The 23,423-nt window shown below is 44.0% G+C and overlaps 1 protein-coding gene across 25 annotated transcripts in view; it reads right to left on the reverse strand.

Annotated features, from left to right (window-relative positions):
• The window catches only part of RBFOX1 (RNA binding fox-1 homolog 1), a 1,358,182-nt gene that overhangs the window by 602,400 nt on the left and 732,359 nt on the right, over positions 1–23,423 (reverse strand). The gene's annotated exons all lie outside the window — the stretch shown is intronic.

Consider the following 23,423-nt stretch of genomic DNA (forward strand, 5'->3'; position numbering starts at 1 on the left):
CTCCTTCAGTGATATCTTTTTCTTTTATTTTGGTAGGACTGATCACTGATAAATCTAATTGGAACTAATAAGAAACATAGTATTAAAATAGATGTGAGAGTTGTTTTTGCCTTTCTATAACAGCTTGCATTACAGTACACAACCTTCAGACAGTTAAAAGGATGTTCTGATAACTCTTTCCTGCTATTATTAGAAGACAAGTTATTTGCGCTAGGAGAGCAAGAAACCCTACCTCAGAGAAATAGGGAACTGAGTAGGTTGCAGTTGTGAGAACAACAAAGTTAGCATTCAATTAAGTTCCATCACAAGATTTATACCAATCATTAACCAAAAGTTGTCTTCTGTTCAGTTTCAGGAAATTGAACAATACCCTGACGAAGAGAAAGACCCTTTAAAAATTAAGCAATAATTATGGTATGTTTGCAAAATGCAGTTTATCTTTTGTATCTTGAATTTCTTGGCTGTGTAATTTGCATACACATTAAACTCTGTGGGAAATTGGAAACCAATTCAGAATTCGACAATTAAAAGATACAAATTAAAATTGTTAGCATTAATTTAAAGTTTATTGCTGGTGCAATGCTCTTGGATAGAAATGAACTCTGATCGAGCAGCCGTTCCTCTCTTAGAAGTTCAACATATTTTCACCTTCGGTCTCCAACTGAACCTTTCCGTCACTGGTATCTGATGTCTTTGATATTTGTAAACATGCTCTTTTAATAAATATAAACACGTATTGGCTGCAGATCAGTCTTTTTCGTTAGAAAAAAAAAAAGTTAGGGCCAAATCTCTCTGGTGTTCAAAAGGACTTTCCATCTCTACGAACACCTTCTGGTTAGTTTGAGGAAACGCTCAGATAATTCTGGGTTGAGGCTAATAGTAAGAAAACACACCTCCTCACGGAGGTGTGAGTTTGAGAGCAAAATACAGTCAACACAACAAAGGTGCTTCTTCCCCTTTCACTTTGCACGTGCCTCCACGTCCTACTTACCACAGATGTGTGTATACATGTGTATACATGACACACATTTGCATCTACATATGCCTGTAGCATATGTATGAAGGTTTCATTATAATATGTTGTGGACTCTGTGCTCTAATTGCCTGGATGAAAAGCTCAGGTCCATCACCTGCTGTGTGACCAAAGATGTGTTAGTCTTTCAGCTTCTGAGTTCCGTTCCGCAAAATACGAGTGATGATGACAACCAATTCGCAGGTTTGTTGTGAGACTGAATGAAAAGAAATCAAATCCCTGCAACCTGACATGTCAAAAGTGCAAACCACTGCGATTGCGAAGGGCTGGGATATGGGGTTCTGTGGATGAATCCCAGGCCTACCATTTACCACCTCTGTGACACTGGACCAGTTAATTCATCAATTTGCGCCTCACTGGCCCCATTCAGTAAAGTGGAGATACAGTGCTTACATCATAGGGGTTGTTAGGTAATGAAATAAATTAAATATTTGTAAAGCACTTACAATAGTACCTAATGTAATCCCTACATAAGTATTTGTTACGTAACAAATGTGTGAACAGATAGATATACGTATGAGGTGTATATATATATTACATACCTACAAAATAAAGAGAGTTGTCTCAATATAAAACTGGAAAAATTCCTGTATTTTTCCAACGTTGCTCTGGAGACTGATTATCATTGATTATTTTCATTTAAAAGCAGGAGATTGGAGCAAACTTTCTTCTATTTAGGATGCACAGGAAACCCAAATGCAACAGCTCATCAGAAGCTTCATGTGTCCTACATGACCAATGTTTTGAGAATTAGAATACAATAAAATGCCTTTGACATTATCACTAATAAAATACACTTGGATCATTGATGGTCCTTCAACATGCCCCAAGGCCATCAACATGGGGACCAATTATCAAGGTAAGTCTAGAAGTTTAGATTTTTATGCTATAAAAAAGGTTTCAGTGGGAAAAAGTGAATAAGGGCTACAAAGTTTCAGACCCACAGGAACTAGGTAATTTTTCCTATAGATGTGTTCTAATAATTCAGTGGTTCGTGCATGGGGGCACGGGGAGGAACAGATAGTTATGTGTTGAGCTGTAAAACCTGGACCAATCTAATGTGTGAGTATGTCTAGCTTTTACTTCAAACCTTCCTGTTCTATCTCCACCAGCAAGATTGTTAGCTTTAGGAGTTTACAGCACCTTTATTAGGCCTATCAAGTAATGGTAGTAGTAGTAGTGATGATGATGATGATGATGATGATGATGATGATGATGATGAACACAACCCTCTGCCATATACAAGAAGAGAACCACCACTTCCAAAACATACACAAACACACACATGGACAAACACAGGATTACTTTCTGGTCACAATAAATAAGTAATAAGTAGAGGTTTGAGTAATGCACATCATACCTCTAATTAATCAATCATATTATAACCCATTTCTGTTGTGAAAGGCTATCCTGTAGGAGAGATGTCCATAGCAGTAAATGGAGATTTTAGCCTAAATCACAGGTGTCAGATAACAGACTATGGTTGTTTTTTAATTTTCCACCTAATCAAGGAGAGTTTTAGTCACAATTATCTGACACCATATGCATGACCTATATGCATGTATACACACACATGCATATGTGTGTATATATTTGTATATCTTTTTAAGACTGGCCAATATACACGAATAAACCTAGAAGAGAATGCCCAATCAAGGACATGTCCTGATAAACAGATACCCAAGTCGAATCTGGAATTTTGTCTTGATAATATCTCCCCTTGTGTCTATCCCCTAAAGTGGATTTTTATCAGTCTCTGAAGCCAAATGGCCTACAGATAATTTGGTCAGTAACATATATAAATGTTTCAAGTGTAACAAAACACATATTTCAGAAAGAGCGGAGGAAAATGATAGCTTTAGGACTTTCAGAATAAAACCGGCATCCTTTCTGCTGGAGAGGCATAAAAGAGATTAAGTGGACAGTACTTTCTTTGAATTATTGATGTAATCAAAACACAGGGAGATTCATGACATTCGTCTTGCCTGTGCTGGGGTCGACATCGACTTTTAGTTGAGTTTTGGCTTCTCTCTCTTTTTTTTTTTTCCATTAAAAAAGAAAGGAAGGAAAAGCAGTCCTCTGCTGTTTACCTAAAAGAACACAGAATTTCCCAGCAATTCATAACGTTCCATTAAAAGGAGATGACTGTGAGTGCTTTTCCCAATCAGGTGCGTAAAGCATTTGCCCATCCGCCATCCAGTTTTTAAGTTCAATTCTATGTTTGGGTCAGCACCCGGGCTTTTAAGATCATTAGAACACAGACACATATATCTAACCTCGCATTTAAGATGGAGATAGTTTCATTAAACTGGAGGGCAGGATTCTATCAGATAAAGCCCTGCTCTCCATAGCTCGACCTTAAAGTGCTAATGCAGTGTTTTTCCTCCTCCTAATTCTGCAGAGTGGAAAGGAGCTTCCTGTGGCTCCCTGAATCCACCAATACCCCAAACCCAATTCCCAGCTCCCCTCAACACAGGCAGATACCATTTCAACAGATGTCAAGAGCAGCTAAAGTGCACTTAGGCTTATTTGTTAAATTCCTCAGGGAGGAGATAGATTGGTGAAATTCAGCCAGTAATTAAACCACATACTTCTTCTAACGCTGCCTCTGCACAGCCCCCTCCCCGACCCTCCCCTGCATAATCTCTCCCTGCCTTACATCAAATCATTTAGGCACTTATTGGCTACAATCGATACAATATGAGATACATTAATTTTGTCCCTGAGAGACTTTCGGGGAAGAGGTGGTATTGCTTCACAAGCATTTCGGCGCGTTCGTGCAAGCCTGCCCGTCAAACACAGCAGCAGCGCCTCCGCACCCTACCCCGGCAGGTTCATGGTCTCGCTGCCTCTGCCCCCACCCGTGCCCATGGAACTGGGCTGCCGCCAGACACGGGCAAATTGGATTGGAGTGAAAAACACTAAATACATCACCTAATGCACACAAATGCTAGACAGTGCAAAACACAGTAAAGCGGCCTGGCTGAGCAGAATTCGAACAATGAAACTCAAGTTTCTCCATATGTTCGGCGCCCCTTGTGCCTCACTATGCAGAATAAAATGACGAGCAGGGAAAGGCCTCACCAGGCTGCCCAGTCACAGATTCTGTTTCCTCGGTGACACACGACTGCTTCTCCCACCCCCGACGCCCCCACCTCCGGTTGACTGACCCGTTGGTCTGCGAAACATTTAGAAAGGGCGGGAGGAATTTCCAGCCAGAGGAAATGCAGGCGCTAAACGAAGCCTTGCGCTATTCACCAGTTTTAATAACGCAAATTTGTTATTTTTTGTTGTTGTCAGATTGGGGAGCCAGATGCTCAAAGGCTGGTCTGAGCGACACGCGTGACTCGCGGGACGGCACGTTCCTCTGAGGTCTGTGCCTCCGGCGCCTCCCCCACAGCCCGCCAGCCATCTTTCAGCCGTCGATACCTCTCAGCCTCAAACGATTTTACTCGCCAAGTGAGACAAAGAAAGGGAAGAGGACGGTACAGTTCAGTCCATCGATGGACCCTGCAGTAGAACTGAAGACAAACACAGTGGACTGACAAAGAAAACCAGGGGAGGACCGTGAGAGGGCCGGACGACAGCCGCACAATGAAAATCTATCCAGAATTCAGGCAAGAAACATTTCCAGTGTCAGGCTCCCGGCTTCATGTTTAAAGCAAAGAAGTAATTGGGCAAGCAAGATTGCGCGATTTACAAAGAAAACCATTATCATTTTCTCATTAACTACACTCTGCTTGGGCCATGGGCAACGACGCTGATAAAATATCAGAAATGTTTCTTTTCTATTTGAAAGGGAAAGGATCAGGTTTTCTGGTCGATAGCCACCCATCACAGCAGGATATACAATAAATTTTCGAGAGAAGAGAATCAGAAAGAATGGCCTTTGGGGCTGGTCCCCTGTGTGTGCCCTAGGCTAATTCAGGAGACCTCACTGGACCCAACCACCTCATCTGTAAAATAGTTGGCTGGTCCCCAGACCCCTTCGTGGCTCTAACAGCATCTGGTTCACATTATGGGGCTTTAATCCTTAACCGTCCTCCCTCACACCTAGTCTTCACGCCGGTCCCTTTCCCTGCACCGACCACCAAAGAGAAACGCCATGGCAGCTGATAAAACTTGAGCTGCCTCTGGAAGGGATGAACCCCTTAGTGAGAGGCTGCCCCCCGATTAGCCTGGGTCCATTCAGCTTCCTACAGAGTAGAGAATCTGACCCTGACAGATGGGTGAAATTCTGAACAGCCAAGGCCTGCACTGGTGTTTTTTTAGAGGTTAAGTCACACCCTCTGCCCGTTGTTATCAAAAGATGTCCTTGGTGTACTAGCATTTAAGATGCTAAGAGGTCTGTCACAACACAGACCGTGGGACCTTTGCCCTATTGGCCGAAGCAGAGGCTTTGTGCATGAACTCCAAAAAACTGAATGTCAAGCAAAATCCCTAAGCGATTCTTCTGCCCATTATCGTTTGAGAAATGGGAAGATGGCGACAATCAGCTGGGAACTATCTTACAATGGCAGAGTCTATTTATTTGTGCTAATTATTGTGCCAACACCCCCCTGAGCCTGCAGGCTTCCCCCAAGGTACAGATGATATCTTACTCGTTGACATGTCACCAGCATCCTGTCCAGGGCCTGTACAAACAGGTGTATGTATCTTGGTAAATGTTTGCCGAATTGAATTGAAGAAACACAGGTGGCCAAAACCCACCACTGGTCCAACGAATTAGAGTATCTGGGCACAGAGCCGGGGAATGTGCAGCTGATGAGCACCTTGGTGGTCCTCATTCACAGCAAATTGTGAAAACCACGTTTCTCATCCTCGCCATATATACCCTGGGAAATAGGAGCCTTATTTTGTCAAAAATCATCCTAGCACGGTATTCCATGGTTTTCCACCTTCGGATCACTTTGGCGCATATTCTTTTCCCAGATCTTGATAAATAGGTTGAGCTTGAATTTTCCTGAGATGGACATACAACATCAGTAGGCTTAACTAATTTGCCCGAGGTCATACCCACAACTGTGTGATGGGGATATTTTGACTTGGTAAAACTAGATAACTTTGGTGAGGCAGTTTCATCTTTTGATGTAAGTGCTGTTGGAATGCTCTAAAAGGCAAGGCCAGGGAATCTAAAATTGAGAGTTCCAGTCCCATTCATTTATTTAACTGATGTTTGTTGAGTGCCTACTACGTGCCAGGCATTTGTCAGTTGTTAGGGATATATGTTGAGCCAAAAGCATATGGTCTCTGCCCCCCTGATGTTTATATTCTAATACAGGAAGATTAAATAGCTATTTTTCTCATGGCAGAGAGGTGGCAGAGAGGTTTCCAGTGCGCCTTCCTCTTTGGTTCTATTTATAGTGCCTTTTTAAATACCTAAAAAACTTTAATCTTTTTAATTAAACTTTCTGGCTTAAGTTTCAACTTCTGAGGGATATTTGACAATATAAGGTTCTGTTCAGATTCTGTAGGATTCTAGAAAGAGAAGTGAGTCTACGTTCCTAGCCTCTAGGGTCTCACCTTCCAGTTAATCCTCAACCCGTACTAATTCAGATGTTCTTCTGCTCGCTTCCTGGACAAGTGGTCACTTCTTTACTTATCAAATCTAGAGGCTGGTTTCTAAACGGTCTCTTACTTGACTCTCCATAGATCTTGCCATTGGCCTTTCTTAGAACTTTTACCTTTTGGTTTCCTTCAATACCACCGTCCGGATAGGTCCTGTCACTCTGTCTATTCTCAAATCAGTCTGCAGGGATAACTCCTGGATACTGTGTTCTCTAGAACTGTACTTGCTTCTCTTCTTATATATTATATACACCCACGACACTGCATATAAATAGATAGGCAACTCATAAATCCACATAAACATCACCAAATAGTAAATAAAGAGAATGATGTTGATTTATACATGTGCCAATATGAGAAAAAAGTCCTACATGTGCTATTAAAAGATAAGAACAAATTGTAAATCACTATATACTATATGATGCTGTTTTTCTATTAAAAATTGAAAAGACCTTTAATAGATAGGTAATAGGTGGATATATAGACATATATAATTGGAAAGTTAGAGGCATATTCATAGACATACTATCCAGATCTATAACGCCCAAGAGGAATACCATGCAAGCAACATATGCAATTCTAAATTTTCTAGTAGTCACATTTAAGAAGTAAAAAAATAAACAAGTAAAACTAATTTAACAACATATTAAACTTAACCAAATATGTTATCTTTTCAACATGCAATTAATATTTTTGAAGTGTCAATGAGCCATTTCACCCTCTATTATCCCACTAAGTCTTTGAAATCTGGTGTGCGAATTCTGCTTGCTCAGTAGCGACGTGAGGCTAACGGCGACCACATTAGATGGCAAGATCATGGAACATTTCCATCATCACAGAACATACGGCACTGGTCTACACGGCACTGGGGAGAAGAGAGGGTTCTCTCACCAAAGAAACGGGCAGGGAATTGGAAGTTTATTTCCCCAAATTTAGGGCCCGATTTACTGTTTAGGAGGACGTGAACATGTGGGATGTTTTCCTTTGAAATTTCTTGGATGCTATGTTCTCACTGCTATAACCACCACTTGGAGATTCGTACAAAAAGGGAAGGCCCTCTAGACCCACATTTGATTCTTTGATTTCGCCACTTACTCGCTCCGTGATTTAGGGTAAATAGTAGCCTCTTTATACCTATTTTTTTTCCATCAGTGATACAGCCATTATGAAGATTAAATAAGAGAATGCGTGTGCAGAGTGCCTAGCTGGTACTCGGTAAACTCGCGTTTCCTTTGGGGGTCTCCTTTTAGCCAACGCGAACATTTCAGTTCTGACCTGAATAAGGATAAAATGTGACTGCTGTGAGCTACCCTCTCTCGCTGCAGCTGCATTTCTCTACTCCTGTCCTTTCACTGAGAGGACAGTCATCCCGGCAGCCTTGTGACATTTATTGTTATCCTCCTCCCTCCCATCTGCCAGCCGTAAGGGGAGGTAGGTCATCAAGGAAGGTACATCCATGTATTTGGGTAAATTTCTACTACCGAGTTCACATTTCTAGGTTGCAAACAGGAGATCGATATAAGCTCCACTCGTGAGTAATATCTAGATGAAACAGAAGCTCCATCGACGAGTAAAGTCGCACTGAGGTCCGTGAACATGTGTCCATGTGCACACATGTGCATGTGTGTGTGAGAGTCGGTATGAGTGCGTGTGTCCCAAAAGTTTTCTGTTACTGTTTTGAGGTCAGCCAAGTGGCTTGGGAAACAACCTTGCAGAAATCATGGCAGCCATGAGACTTTAGGCAAACTTTCCACTCTTTCTCGTTCTCTGCTTTCTTGTCTCAAACAAGGCAGGGGCTGAACCAGATGACCCCTAAGATTCCTTCCAGCATGAATAGTCCCTGATTCTGTGCGTCTGTGGATGGGCATGGCCAGAGTTCTCATTCTTATTATCATGGGTAATCGAGACCTGCCTGGCAAACACTTCAGTCCTCTATTGAAATGCTGTTCTCTTCCTGAGCTCACATTATTAGGCTTACTGCACCCATGTGAGACTTTGATAAATGCAGGGAGCTAATGAATCCTTTGGATGGTGCCCAGGAAAGAGGGCAGAGGCTCCGTAAGGCTTTACTTGCAAGTTCCATACCACTCAGAATAGACTCACCAACGCTGGAAGAAATAATAATTGATATCTGAATGCGCGAAATACAGATAGGGAATCCAGGAGGGGTGGGTGGGTAGGTGAGCAGGGGTTGGATGAGATGTCTTTTCAGGCTCCTCCATCTCTTGAAATTCTATGAGTCTGTGAGGATGGGATTTAATAAATCATCGACAAAGACATGCGAAACACACAGGCATCTGCCCTACAGCGTGTTCAGTTATTTTCTGAAAGGCAAGCAGAGAAGTGCATCCAGTGGCATCCAGGAGGTGATTCTCTTGTTGTCAGGAAAGGAGGCCCATAAAAGAATTTGAAGAGAGAGATGGAGGAGGGAGAGAGAGTCAGAATGAGCAAATGTCCTGACATGTTAAAAATCGATGATTCCGGTAGGGATATACAGGTATCACTATGCTAGTCTTGTACTTTCCCAGGGCTTTAGAAACTTAGAATAAAAAGTTAGAAAAATGTTGCAAAATTTCAAAATAAATAAATAAATATAAAATTTAAATGAGAAATAATCGCACACATGAAAGCGAGTTCCTGCAAGATATTCTTTGAAAAAAGTCTTCTTTGGTCCGTTATGTTTAGAAACTATTTTGTTCTATACCACCCTCATGGAGATTTATGATTCACATTCATTAGCATATTAAAGGTACTGAGAAGTCCTGCAAAAAGAAATATTTTCAATCCTTTTTATCCAGTGTATCCTACGCTTCTTTTTAAAACCATGGAGCTCTCTGAGTGTGAGTGTGTGTGTGTGTGTGTGTGCGTGTGTGTGTGTACATGTGCGTGTGCACACGTTAAATGCGTTTGTGTGTAGCATCTATTAACCTACTATGGAATTAATGTTTCAGGACTACAAAGTAGTTCACTCTTTGATTCATGCATCTCTAATAGAGTGTTTGCTATGTGCCAGACATACAAGAACATAATACAATATAGCCACTATTTACAAGTAGCACACGGCTCAGAAGAGAGGCAAGAGGGAAAAAAAAATGATTAAAAAAGGATTATGTGTTTGAAACCACATCATGGTACAGAAGTGCAGAGGTGAGAAATGGAGTTAGAATCACTGCCTAATAGAAGATATAGAAATAACCTATCCTAAACTGGTGCTTGGGAAGTTCCTGGGTCTAGAGAAGACAAATACAAAACATCATTCATGGGGATCTGTCCGGCTTTGCAAAGAAAATGGACAATCCTATTACTCTGGACATTTCCCCCTGGATTTTTTGAGGATTCTCTCCTCCAATCTTCACTTTCCTCAAAAGGTGTTTATTGGTAAAAAAAAAAAAAAAAAAAAAAAAAAAAAAAAAAAGAAAAGAAAAGAAAAGAAATAATGTGGAAAATTCACTGGAGAAACCTAAAATTCTGTTCAGCATGACTATTTTGTCATCCATTGAATCTGGAATTCTAATTTAGGGACTAAGAGTAAGGATGCTTTGGGATGCAAGGAACAAAACCTGGCTAGCACTGGCTCCCTCTGTAAGGATCTTTTTGGTTTGCCTGATTCCAGGTGTGGCAGGAGATGGTCTCAGGTTGTTTTAGTGGCTCAGCAGTGCCCACAGGACCCAAGCTTTTCCACACACCTCCCGCGTGACATAAATACCCTCATAAGCTCTAGTTTACAGAAGCAGCAGCTCACCAAATTCCTCCAGGTAACAGAAGAGCCAGGGAGTCAAACCCGGGCAGTAGAACGGCAGAGACTGGCATGGCACCCATAAGCGCGATGCTGCCACTCGGGGAGTCACAGGACATGTCTTGTACTGTCCCTTCCACTTAGCAGTGCCACTGGACCTCCCGGCCTGATGTCCTCGTCCAGTGGGCATCACGACCCTTTGGCTGGGAGGAACACATCCACACAGCCACCTTCACAGGCCCCCGCAGATGGCCAGACCACCATGCCTGTGAGTGCGCACTGCATGTCCAAGAACCCAGAGACCTCGCCTCTCTTCCCCCCCAAGAGATTTATAATTAAGCCTGCGAAAAATTAAGAAATTAATATAAAAGTTGCCGTGTTGTTGCCAGTGCTTTTATTATACTTTAATTTACTAGAAACATTTTCACACCACCCCTGGGGAGTAAGTGCAATGCAAAATTGCTTACATCGCTCTTAAAAGCTGAAGTAAGCGTTTCCTTTTCATCTTCCATAATCCTATTTAAAAAAAGAAAGAAAGAAAGCCAGCAAATCTATGGGTAGGAGCGGCAAATAGATAATCATATCACTCTGGATGTTTCCCCTTGGCTTTTTTGAGGACCTCCCCCCCTCCCTTCATAATTCTCCACTCTCCTCATAATTTATTTATAGGTAAGGAAGTGATGAAGTAAACTCATCGGACAGACAACGGCACATCACTCTAATTAAGTTACTAGTGATTCCTAGCTCCACAATTATCAACAGGATAAAGCAGGTGACAGGGGCAGAGAGCGTGGAATGTGGGAGCAAGAGACAAAGGCTTGGAGTGCCCCGGCTGCTGGAAAAATGCAGAGTCCGCATGGCCCAGAGTCTGCACACGGGGAAGCCGCAGCGGAAGTCCCGGCGCTGCCGCTTCCCAGGGGTGTGATGCGAGGCAAGTCGCCCAGTTTCTCTGGGCCTCAGCTCCCACGCTTTGCATCATGGGAGACTAGCAGGTGCGCTTCTCACGCTCCTCGCGAATATCAAAGGTGACCATGTGCCTGAAAGGGGGAGCTTAGCTCAGCTCCTATGGCTTGGAACCGTTCACGTGGACAGCCATTCTGTGGGGCGCGGGACTGGTTTGCAAGGCCGTGTCTGAGGCATCCCATCGCTGATGCCAATTAACAAACGAGACGCAGACTGCGGCAGTAGAAGGTTTTAAGAATGGATGACGGTGACCCCGAACCCAAAGCGGGACCTAGAATTAGACTCAGTTTACTCACAAATGGAATCCACAGCAATGACGTGTTTTGGCAAATGAGCAATAGGTTTCAATAAAGATCAAAATGGGATCATTTTTGGGGGGCGTGATCTTTGTTACCTGGAAAAAGGCTTTTCTAATTGAAAGCGGCTGAACTTGTCCCTGGGCACTTGCTTTTCTGACTGCAGAATTATGGTCCAGCTTCTTGAATTGAATACCAGTTTATATACCACCCGACAAAATAAACAAGGACATTTCTCTGGGTCATTAATTTGGCTAAGCGATTGGCACAGAGGCCCTCATTATGTTATATAAACTAACAAGCGTATACAATGGGAAATGATGGAAATGTACTTGGACATGTAAGATAAAGCAGGCGGCTTCAAAGATAGAATATCACACGCTATTCAGGGATGTATGTATATCCTTTTCTGCCATTAAAGGGTTAAGTTCAATGAGAGAAAGAGACAGACAGACAGAGACAGACAGAGGGAGAGGGGGAAAGCCAGAGAGAGAGGAAGAAAACATACTGGCTTTCATCACTGTTAACCAGGTTGTTCCCACTTTTTGATTTCACTGTTCTCACCAAATTCACTACAGGGACATTGGAGTCTTGGCCATGTTGTTTTTTTTTTTCTCCTTGAGGAACAGCAACATCTTTTGATAACTGGAATTTTTTTTTTTTTCAGCAAAACCTTGCCACCTCAAATTTATTAAAGCTGTTTCAAAACTGTGTTTTGATTCCGGCATCAAATATCAGTTTGTAAGGCATTCTTCTGGTCATAGTCAGCCAATGGGCCAGAGAATGCAAACAGAGATTGAGGATTTTGCAAGTAAGAAGTGGATCCTTGTGCTTTCCTTAATATTCTTCCCTCTGTTTGAAAATGGCAAATGATCTTTTGGAGAAAAAAATGAAAAAAAAAAAAAAAAAACAAGACAAATGGCTACATGATAATAGGTCCTCATATCTAACAAAAAAATCGAAGAGGTAAGATATATGGAAAAACTAATGTTCTATATCATGCACATACCACCCCACATTTATATGTGACATAAAATTTTGCAATAACTTTTAAGTTATTTTGGTTGCAAATAGAAATCCTGACTGCAGAGGCATGAATGAATAAAGAATGAATATTTTTACGTGACATGAGTTCAGAGATAGCCTGTCCCGTCACCAACTCAGCTGCTCTACGCGGTCAGAGCCAACGTCCCACACGAAGTCCCACACGAATCAGTGGCTGCAGCCCCACCAGTAAGACGCCATAAAAGGCGAGAAGGAAAAAGGTCGGGAGGACAGAGAGCGCCACCTGCAGGCGCCACTTTCCATGAAGAAATCAAAACTCCCCCAGATACCAACAGCAAACTTGCAGTTACATCTCTCTGACCAGAACTTCAGAGTTACATGGCCACGCCTAGCTGCACAGGAAGCTTGCAAAGCCAGCACCTAGCCGAGTGCATTTCTAGGCTGAGCAAATGTGGGGTTTTTGTTCAGCATGAGAAAATGGTGAAACACTCACCAAAGGCAACTTTGCATTTCTGCAAAACCACCCACCGTCAATGTTGAGTGATCGGAACTCTCCGTCCTTAACCAACGTGACGATGCCCTAGATGTTTATTTGCTTATGCTCTGCTGAGACAGAAGGTATTTCTGGAGCCCGAGGGGAAGTGGCGGGCTCCACAACTGTCTTAGGAAGAGTCACACCCCTTTCTACAGTGTGCCATAGTCCTGCTCTCTTCCTTCATAAAAAAACAAACAAAAAAAAAAAAACAAAAAAAAAAACATTGCTGTATCCGCTTGAAGGTATTGATTTTAATTAATCACAACATAAAGCCACCTCAATCAATACAAAGGTACGAGGGGAAGAACAGAAGCTGTAAATCACTGTTATTTTTTCTCTTTGGAGAATTTTCCCTCAACTTGAATTCAGTGGTTCTGCTGTGTATAGATATTGCCCAGATTTGACTAATAGGTTCATAATTACACTAATAACTACTCTTGACCGAACGCTGTTATACTTTGTGTTTAAGCACAGAGTGCCTCACCGAGTCCCGTAACGTTTTTACTATTTTACTGTATATTACTATTATTCACATTTCAAGTAAGAGAAAAACGGAAACTTAAGGGTTTAAATAATCTTCCAACGTTCCAAATACCACTCAGACTACAGCCAAGATTTGAATTCAGGTCTGACACTTGCTACAATTTTATTTGAACCCATAATAATCATGTTGAGTGTCTAAACGCTATTTTACCTAGATTACCTCTAATTTTCATAATGACCTTTGTATTATCTCCTTCTCTTAGAAGTTATACCCGAACATCAAGTGATTTGCCTGAGATCACATGAGGTACAGGTAGCAGAGCGAGAATCCCCACAGAGATGTGTCTGGTCCCCAGGTCTCTACTCACGTCCAGTGCAGCCTGCAACATCCTCCAGCATCTCTGGGAATAATGCCATGAAGCATCATTCTGTGAAGGGGCGGGAACCATGTCTTACATGACAGGGAGAGTATAGCATAGCCATAGAGCAGCAGCTCCAGGATCAGGCTACTGGGGTTCAAGTCTTGCTTCTAGACTTGGTCTGTGGTTGATAGCATCCCACTTAAATTCACAAAACCTTAGCTTCAGAGTCCAAAAAAATGGAGATGACAAGAACTCAGGCTCAAGGAGAGGATTAAGAGACTATGTGGAAGACACCTGGGGGTACCCAGGACAAAGACAAGAACACGGGAAGGGGCTATATATCTCCACGACTGAGCTACTTAACCTTTATAAGCCTCAGTCTTCTTTCTGTAAAATGAGATCATTCGACCTACCCGTTATGAGCATCTAATGAGTGAATATGCAACGAAGGTAGACATCGTCTGCTCAGTAAGTGTTAGCTGCCGTCATCATCATCACAATGACATCTATATGAGCAGCCACTCCGAATTTCAAAGGCCAGCTGAAAATAGAGCATCAGGAATAAAAATCTCATTTTTATTTTTGCAGGAAAGGAGACCGCTAGTACCATACTGGAGACAGAGCATATAGAAAGTACAAAGCAATGTGCTCCAATGTTGCCAGAAACTTGTTTTTCAAGAAGCTTTTCAAACGGAAGCAGAGGGCACAGCCAAGCCTGGCTAATTAGCTGCACTGCCTTATGCCATGGGGCCCAGGGCATCCTGCTTGGCTGTTGCGTTGGGGGCTGGAGCCTGCTAAGTCAGCTGTAATTGACACCCAGGCACAGGGGGGAGTGGGGAAGGCTTAAGGGGAGGGAGGAACTTGGAGGCGCCAGGAAACAAAGACACAAGACAGTGCTGAGCTCCTTGCGAGGCAACGAACACCTTTCCACACTGAGGGGAAAGTTTGTTTGTGTTCATTTTCTGGGGGGACTAGAAGAAGCCCCTGCTCTTATGTGCTTTCTCCCAAGAGGCCCCTCTGCTCATGGGTTGGTTCTCAGACTAGCCCGGGAAACGGCTTTTCCAGGTACTGCAAACAAGCCTCAGGTATCTTTGGCTTTTATTCAGCATTTCTCCATCCTATTTCAATTCATTTCAAACAATATTCATCCAGAGCCTCTAATGTGTCTGGTACTGCGCTAGCTCCAGAGCCAAAGATATCCTTGGCCCGGCCCTGCCCTGGAGATGCTTAGGGTCCAGCAGGAGTCAGAAATCACAGGGGTGGTGTGGAACTAACAGCCAGGGTGTATGAAAGACGCCTGCCTCTGGAAACTGGATTCTGCCGATAAAATGAGCTTCGCTGATTCGTGAGCTTGTTGGAAGTAAGAGAAAAGAGAAGTTAAGAGGGTTCATGTTCCAGAGCCGGACAGCCCGTGTTCAAACGCCTGCTCTTGGGAAAGCCACACTATGCCCCGGTTTTCCTCTCTAAAATAATAAGAATGCTTATCTCACGGAACTGCAGAGGTAACTCGGGTAGAACGCCTAGGAAAAGGAAGCGCCTAATCAATGCTAATTTTATTATTATTGTCATCACTATCATCACCATTACTATTATTGCCTCACTCAGAAAGTTGCTACATACCTATGAAGGATACTTTCAAAGATCATACTTTAAAAGACCATAAGGATTATAAGAAAGCTTCAGCCTGCGTACATACGAGCAGCACTATTCCTGTGTAGATGCGCCAAGGAAGGGAATCTTTGGACTAGGCCTCCAATTCTGACCGCGTAACTCGGTTTTCTCATCTGGAGAATGGGAAACGACACCTGCTCAATTTCCTCCCAGGTGCCATTCACATACGGGCACTGGCAAAACGATCCCCCAAGAAATCTGGACTGAAGCAGTTTACGATCATGAACAGTGACTGTGACTGTCCATCGCTCTTTTGAATAGTTACTTTTGTACAGCTGCCCACAGGTGAGTCTGTGGGATTCCACACTCGCCACGCATGACCAAAGCAGGGGAAGCTGTCAGGAGCAAGGGCAGCCACCCATGAGCTAGCCAACACATCAGCTCAGCCAAGATGTCTTCTGTGACATGGCAACTGGCGGACCTCAGTTAGTTATCAGGAAGGGAGGCAGGAAGAAGTTGCCCTTGGGGAGAAGCAGAGGAATGGGGACATTCACCCACAGGAGGGCCAGGACATGGGTGAGGTCAGCAAGGCACTGACTCATGACACAAAACAAGAGGCACCCAAAACCCCAGCAACCACGATGCATGATATTTGAATGTTGTTTGACTTTTAAAAAGTAATTAATGCAAAAACACATGATTTTTAACATCAACATTTTAAATAAAAATATGATCCAGCCATACACCTGTACAATTCACCTCACTTGTCTATCCTAATCTCGCTGTCAGATTCTGTTGCTATTTAAATTTTTGATACTGTATGTATTGTGGACTTTTACATTAATCGTGTTTATCTGCTTTAAAATATAATGGATCTTGATGGCTGAGCTTTATGGTTCTCTCTGAAATTGTATGCCTAGGGCAAGAGCCTCGCTCTCCTTGGTCACACCACATGGACCAACAAAGCAAGTAAGAGATGCTAAACAGGAGGAAACACCTTCTAGTTCTTTCTGAGCCCTGAGACATTGTTGAGATAGTGTCCTGTTCTCCTTACTCTCCTTTGCATTCTTATATAATTGGGGCAAAAGGAAGAGTAATAACATGTGAGTATGTCTGGCTCCATCCCTCTTACCAGAATTAAGAGCAGTGGGAGACATAGATTCTTGTGGAATGATTCTTAAAAAACAGAGTGAGGATGGAGGCCGGCCTGCATTTCCCAGGTAGCTGTGCCCAGGAAGAAGTGCCCTTGGAAGCACTGACTGAGGCCAGGGAGCCAAGGGAGGGACGGACAGGTCTTCATGGGGAAGAAGGGAAAAGAAAGGGCATGGAGGAGGTTTCCTGGCCCTTGTGGAGTGGCAGCCTCTGGAGAGCTTCCGAGTTGTTAGGATTAGGGGAGGGATGCAAAGGGGGCTTCATATCCGTCGCCCTCCTCTTGCTGGTCTGGAAATGGGACTCAAGGATGTGATTGACATCACCAGGAACTGGACTAACTATTTCCTCAAGGGGCATCAATTGAGGATTGGGCCAGCATGGGCCCCTGCATTTATTCAGGTTATAATCACCGCCCTACCCCGGTTGATAAGTGCAGTTAGACTTCCTGAAACCCAAAAGTGTCCATCACACAAATAAGTCAACACACTTGACTCAAAATCCCAAACAGGGTTATTTTTCAGTTGGTGGCCCAGTTCTAAAAAAATAAATAAATAAAAATGTTTCTTTGATAACTGTCAAAAACAATAAAAAGTCTTCACCATTTATAATATCTATCTCGCCATTCCCTCAGGAAGAAAGAAATAAACAGACTCTCCATATAGAAGCTGGAAAAAAAAAAAATCAACGTTAAACTTCTGCTAGAAGTAGGAGTGTTTCAGGCCAAGAAAACTCCTGGTTGCGTACAGAACAGTCTATTACTCGCATATTATACTGTTGGTATTACTGGGCGAAATGCTTCCTGACTGAATGATGGATTATTATCTCTCATAGCCGAATTATCTCTGAAATGCCAACCATTATAATAAGTGCCGCTTTTGTCTGACAACAAAGCTGAGCTTTATTTTGTCTGCCTGGTACATAAGAAAATGCGACAACTTGATTACGAGTGCTTATGTTGATCATTCAGTCTATTAATGGGGAGGCACCTCTGACGTCCCGTCTATTCCCCCAGCACACACAGACACACAGACACACACACACACACACACACACACACACACACACACGAAGCTGATGGAACATTCTTCAGCCTTAAAAGGGAGGAAATCCTGCCACATACAACTACATGGATGAACCTCATGCTAAGTGAAATAAGCCAGGCACAAAAAGACAAACACTATGAGTCCAAGTATGCGAGGTGTCTAAAGTCATCAAATTCATAGAAACGGAAAGTAGAACGGTGGTCTCCAGGGGCTGGAGGTGGAGGGAAATGCATAGTTATTGTTTAACAGGTATAGAGTTTCAGATTTAAAAGATGAAAAAATTCAGATCTGTTTCGGAACAATGCAAATGTACTTAACATTGCTAAACGGCACACTTAAAAATGGTTAAAATGGTAAATTGTATGTGATGTGTTTTTTACCATAATGGAAAAAAAATATGCTGCAATATTTCTCTCAGGAAAAAAAAAAGGCCCTTTTTGCTCCCTTCTCTCTGCAATACTTCACAGCGAAACTCTCGTGCGAGCATTTGCTCAGCTCACGTCTTTCGTTTGTCCCGAACCAGTCCAGTTGCTCCCTACCCCACACTGTCACTGGTCTTACCAGTGAGTCACTGCTGGTGCCTGGACACACGCGTTAGACACTTTTCTGCTCTCGTCCTGCTTCTTCTCTTCCCCTCTCCTTCCACATCCAACATGAACGGGCCTGTCAACTTTATTAAAACTACGTGTCCCCAACCTACCCACCTTCCTACACCTCCAGTCATGACTCGCTATGGCAAGTGCCGTCACCTCTCACAGGGAGGAGAACTGCGATGGCTTTGGGACTGGAATCTCTGTCCAGTTTCAAGTACTTATGTTGATCATTCATTCTATTAATATGGAGGCACCTCTAATGGGCCATCCACACCCCCCTAATACACACACACACACACACACACACACACATACACACACACTCCCCATAACCACCGAAAAGGCTCTGTGTAACCTAAACTCTGCCAATCCCTCCAAATCCACCTTGTACCCCTTCACTATCTACTCCCCAAACCAAACAACCCGTCCTCCACTTCCGGCCATGGCACCTGTTCCTTCTACCTGGATAGCTCCTCCCCCGTCTCTGTGGCTGTAGCTTTCCTTCCATTCATAACTCAGTTTATCTATCATTTCCTAGGAAGTGCTTCCAAGGGAATTCAACCTACAGTAACAATTCAGCTGCCTTTTAGCCCATATCTCCCTACTGTAAATCTCTGTATAGCGGATAGTATTTCCTGATCATTTACTTCCTATTTATTAGTGGGCTTATTCATTTATTGAATGTCTGTTTTCCCCTCACTAGACTGCAAGCCCCACGTGACCAGGAAACAGGCCCGTCCTAATCATTATTATATCTCAAGTAGAGAGTACAAACCTCCAACACTATCTGTTACGTAATTTTGCCAAACATCCTGATGGGGTTCAGGACACTCCACCCCCAAATACGGCACCGTGGCATACGTAAGGAATTCGAGCCGAAGGAATTTGAGAAATGACACGTGCAGGAAAGACTTCCTCTCCCTCCCTCGAAATGGGTCATAAAACCCTCACACGAGAGGTGCCGGGCCTGAACCTCAAAGACGGAGGGACCCTGAGAGGAATCTGGACGAACAGGCACTGCCGTTTCCTCGTTCACTACACCTGCTTCCTACCCTTCGTGCCATCACACCTGCCCTCACACCTGCCCACGACTTCCCACTCTTCATCACGCCTCGCTCAGAACACTCAGGCTTAACCGTTTCTCGCAGTCTTCCAGTCTTTATAAAAGTCCCCGTGTCATGCACGACTTGTACATTATAAAACAAATTTATGAGCTTCTTCTCTTGTTAATGTATCTTTTGCTACAGGAGTCCCAGTTGAGAACTTAGAAGGAGAAATAGAAAAGTTATTTTTCCTCCCCTACGATTCTATGTCCCAATAAGGGCAGGAGGAAAAGGGGTGTGTGTGTGTGTGTGTGTGTGTGTGTGTGTGTGTGTGTGTGTGTGTGTGTGTGTGTGTGTGAGTGTTTCAGATGGAGGGAATAGCACAGCACAGACCAAGGTCCTGAGGCCTAAACATAGTCTCGTCCTCCTGACAGACCCCATTTCCTTCTATGGAGACTGAAACTTCCAGGTAGTTACTTCTCCCAGACCCCCCTGAAGCATTTAACCCAATTCTGGAGAGAGAGACTTCAAGAGAAGACTCAGAGGTGGGGGTGGTAGTTGATGGGGCCAGCCTCATCATCTTTACGTGTCATGATTGGAGCTGCAGGAAATGTCTTGGAACTGAGAAGGGCCACGCCTCGGGGCCGACTCACTACATTGGGAAAATGAAAGAAAATACGTTTGCAGACAGAAATAGTCCCGGCGACTCTTCGATGACAGTCTCCGAGCCTACCCTGTCTTCTTATTGCAGAAAGACTTCTGACGACAGAGTGACAAATGCCCTTATTTACTTGGGAAATCTGCACAGGCCACTCAGAGCATCCTGAGGGACTCACCATTGCACACCCAGCAATTAGAGTAGCACCTCCAAGCACCTCCATATGGTCGATGCTCAAAATTAGGGCCAGGATTAGGGGGAGACACCAACTAAAGAGGCACCAGAAAACTCGGTCATCGAGGCAAACTGTATTTTAACACAATCTTTTATAAAATAAGTTAAAAAAATGCATAATGGACAAACTATGAAAATTTTAAATAAAGACAGACCGCCACCCTGCACTAGCCTCACTCACCTTACCATCGGCCCCGCTCTCAATATTTGTTGAGGGGTTTCCCAAGCATTTTCATCCACGGTCTCCAAGTTCTTCACAAGAACATCACTGTCATTTTCGCTTGACAGGTGAGACCTCTTGGCGCCTGCCTGGGGGTCACAGAGCTAGGAGTGGTCTGAAAATCGGTGCTCTTAACTGATGCATTCAAAGGTCTTGGCGCCTCTCCTATGGGGCCTGTATCAAATGCAGGAGACGGGTGGGAAATTCAGCCACCAGGCTTTGCTCTGACATCTTCTGTCTCTCAAGGTATACTTCCCGAGCACCCACTCATCTGGTCACTGGGGATTGGAGCTCCCCTGTAATGAGCATATTATGTGAATGCTGACACAGAGCCAAGAGTCACGAGCAGCTTCCGGCAGCCAGAAGGCTCGCAGCTTTTGCTAAAAAAGGCACCTGGATTAACACATTTTAAGGTAATGAAGGTATCATCCAGTTACAACAGACAACGAGGAGGGAGAGGAGGCCAGCTGCCCGAGAGAGGGAGTCAGGGTGTGTACTAGATTGCAGGCAGGTTCCCGTGGGTTTCCCGGAGTCCTCGGGGATGTGACATTATGTAAATGCAAACTGGTACTGACAGGATGGGAGAGGAATCCATCACTCACACTCTCACGCAGTTCTGAGAATTTTCCTGCCAGACTTCTAAATCTTCATGACTGCTCTACGCAAATGCAACTGGGAACTTCAAGCAAAGGCTGGGAAAAGTCATGTTCTCATTTGGGACAGGAGTGGTCGGATGTCCCAACTGGCCTGAATGAGATTGGGGCATGAAAAAAAAAAAAGGTAAAATGCCTGAATATGAGGGAAAGAATCAGTAAACGGAGAGAAGAGAAATGAAATGTTTTCATCGTTCCCATCACTGCTAATTTCACTAGGCTGCTTTTCAAGGAGCCCCTCTGGAGTGACAGCTTGCCTGGGGGTCTTTGCTGAGTTAAAGGCGTCATGGAGAAAAGGCTGTCAGTCACTCTGAACAGAAAGAGGAGCCAAAGCTGACCCAGGAAGATGAGGCTCCAACCCCGAGGCCCGGGGGCCAGGTCCCCTGGGTGTGCGGGTGCAAGGCGGCCAGCAGGAGATTCGTTTCCTTGGCCCTTTCGCCCGTGCCCATGTCACAGCCAGCACCTCCCAGCCCTGGGAGCCCAACTGCCTCCTCGCAAGAGCAGACGCGGTGCCTTCTCGCTGCCGTCAGCAGAACTGCCAACCCCGCTCCCAGAGTGTTTTCATCCTTCTGGCACCCGGAGCGGCTGAACAGCTGGTGAGAGGAATCGGAGCCATGATAAGGAGTGTATTTTTTTCAGAATGACAACCCAATTCCTCAAGACAGTGTGTCTGGTGGTTTCTAATCCCTCTCTCCTTAAATTCTTAGTTTTATGGTTTAGTCACCTGCTGCGGTTCACGGGTCCCGAGGGATCCACAGCTCCACAGGCAGATGGACACGGATGATTTAAGAAGGCCCGCTTTGGTCAAGTCTGCTGTGTCCAACATCTTGGACCCAGCCCTTGAAGAGAGCAACAGAATTTTGAGCAAATCCTTCCCTGTTCAACAATGTGTGTTCAGCATGGAGAAGCAAGGGCCAGCGGGGAAGCAGGAGGAACTGAAAGCCATGTTGGGGACACGTATGTGGGTCAAGCTACTCACTGTATAGTACTTCTATTATCTTTCCTCATGCCTCTCGAATATATCCACTGCCATTACCCTAGCTCTAACGCCATGGCTTCTTATTGTAACCTTTAAGTGTCCTTCCCATGGACTCTTCACTCTGTCTGATCTGTCTTCATGTTCATGGAAAATGATTTCCTCATCCCATGATAGATAGATAGAGATAGATAGATAGATAGATAGATAGATAGATAGATAGATAGATTGATTTAATGGACAAACAGACAGACAAATGAGTGGATGTATAGATAAACAGACAGACGGATGATAGATTTGATAGATAAATAGATAGATGATGGATGGACAGAGAGATTAGGGAGAAAGGGAGGGAGGGAAGAAGGAAAGAAGGAAGGAAGAGAAGGAGGAAGGGAGGGAGGGAGGAAGAGAAAAAGGTTTAGAGTGGCTTCCCATGGCACTTAGGATTCAAATCGAAATGTTTTCCTTTGACGCCTGCTGCACGATCTGGTCCCTAACAGCACCATCACCATCTCCACCTCACCTCTTGCTCCAGCCCTGTGTTTTCCAGTCCACTGGCTTTACTTTTAACTAATTTGTTTGCCTTTCATTCTTTCTAAAACCAAAGCCAAGGAACAATGTGACCTATCTCTCTGAATCTCCCCACCTCCCCATCCCTCTCACCAGCCAATGAACACTTCTGAGTCCCAGCTCCTTTGACGGCAAGGGACGCCATCTCCCTTTCGCATCAGTGAGAGACCTTTGTGAGTCCCTGCTCACAGGGCCATGAGCCTTCCCTCCAAGCACTGCTGTGATCATTTATTTAACGTTTATCTTTCCGACTAGACTGTGTGATCTCTGAGAGCCGGAAGTGGCTCTGACATGGCTCACCATTTTGTCCTGAGCCTACGGCAGTACCCGGTGACTTGTGATGCTGTTAAATGCCTGCTGGCCCTGAGTCTGGCACTGTGCAAGGGGTGTGGGATACAGAGAAGGTGACTGGCTCACAGGGGTTAGGGTGTCATCTGATGGCAGTGTTAATGTGTGCTTTCAGCAGAGCCATGCCTCTCTGGCATAAGCCCCCCATCTGCTGCTAGCATCCTAAGACAGTGTATGAATAACCACTTGAAAAATCCAAGTCCTTGTCCCTAAAGAAAATATATAGCTCAGATTCTCTATGATATTCTGTATTTTGAACACTTACTCCCAATTAAGAGGTCCTATGCATACTGAAGGGGTTCAGAACGGGCCTCCCCAAGATGTGTCACTTTGGCATGTGT

This window comes from Rousettus aegyptiacus, unplaced genomic scaffold (genome assembly GCF_014176215.1).
Source record: "Rousettus aegyptiacus isolate mRouAeg1 unplaced genomic scaffold, mRouAeg1.p scaffold_m13_p_8, whole genome shotgun sequence".
Taxonomy (NCBI): Eukaryota; Metazoa; Chordata; class Mammalia; order Chiroptera; family Pteropodidae; genus Rousettus; species Rousettus aegyptiacus.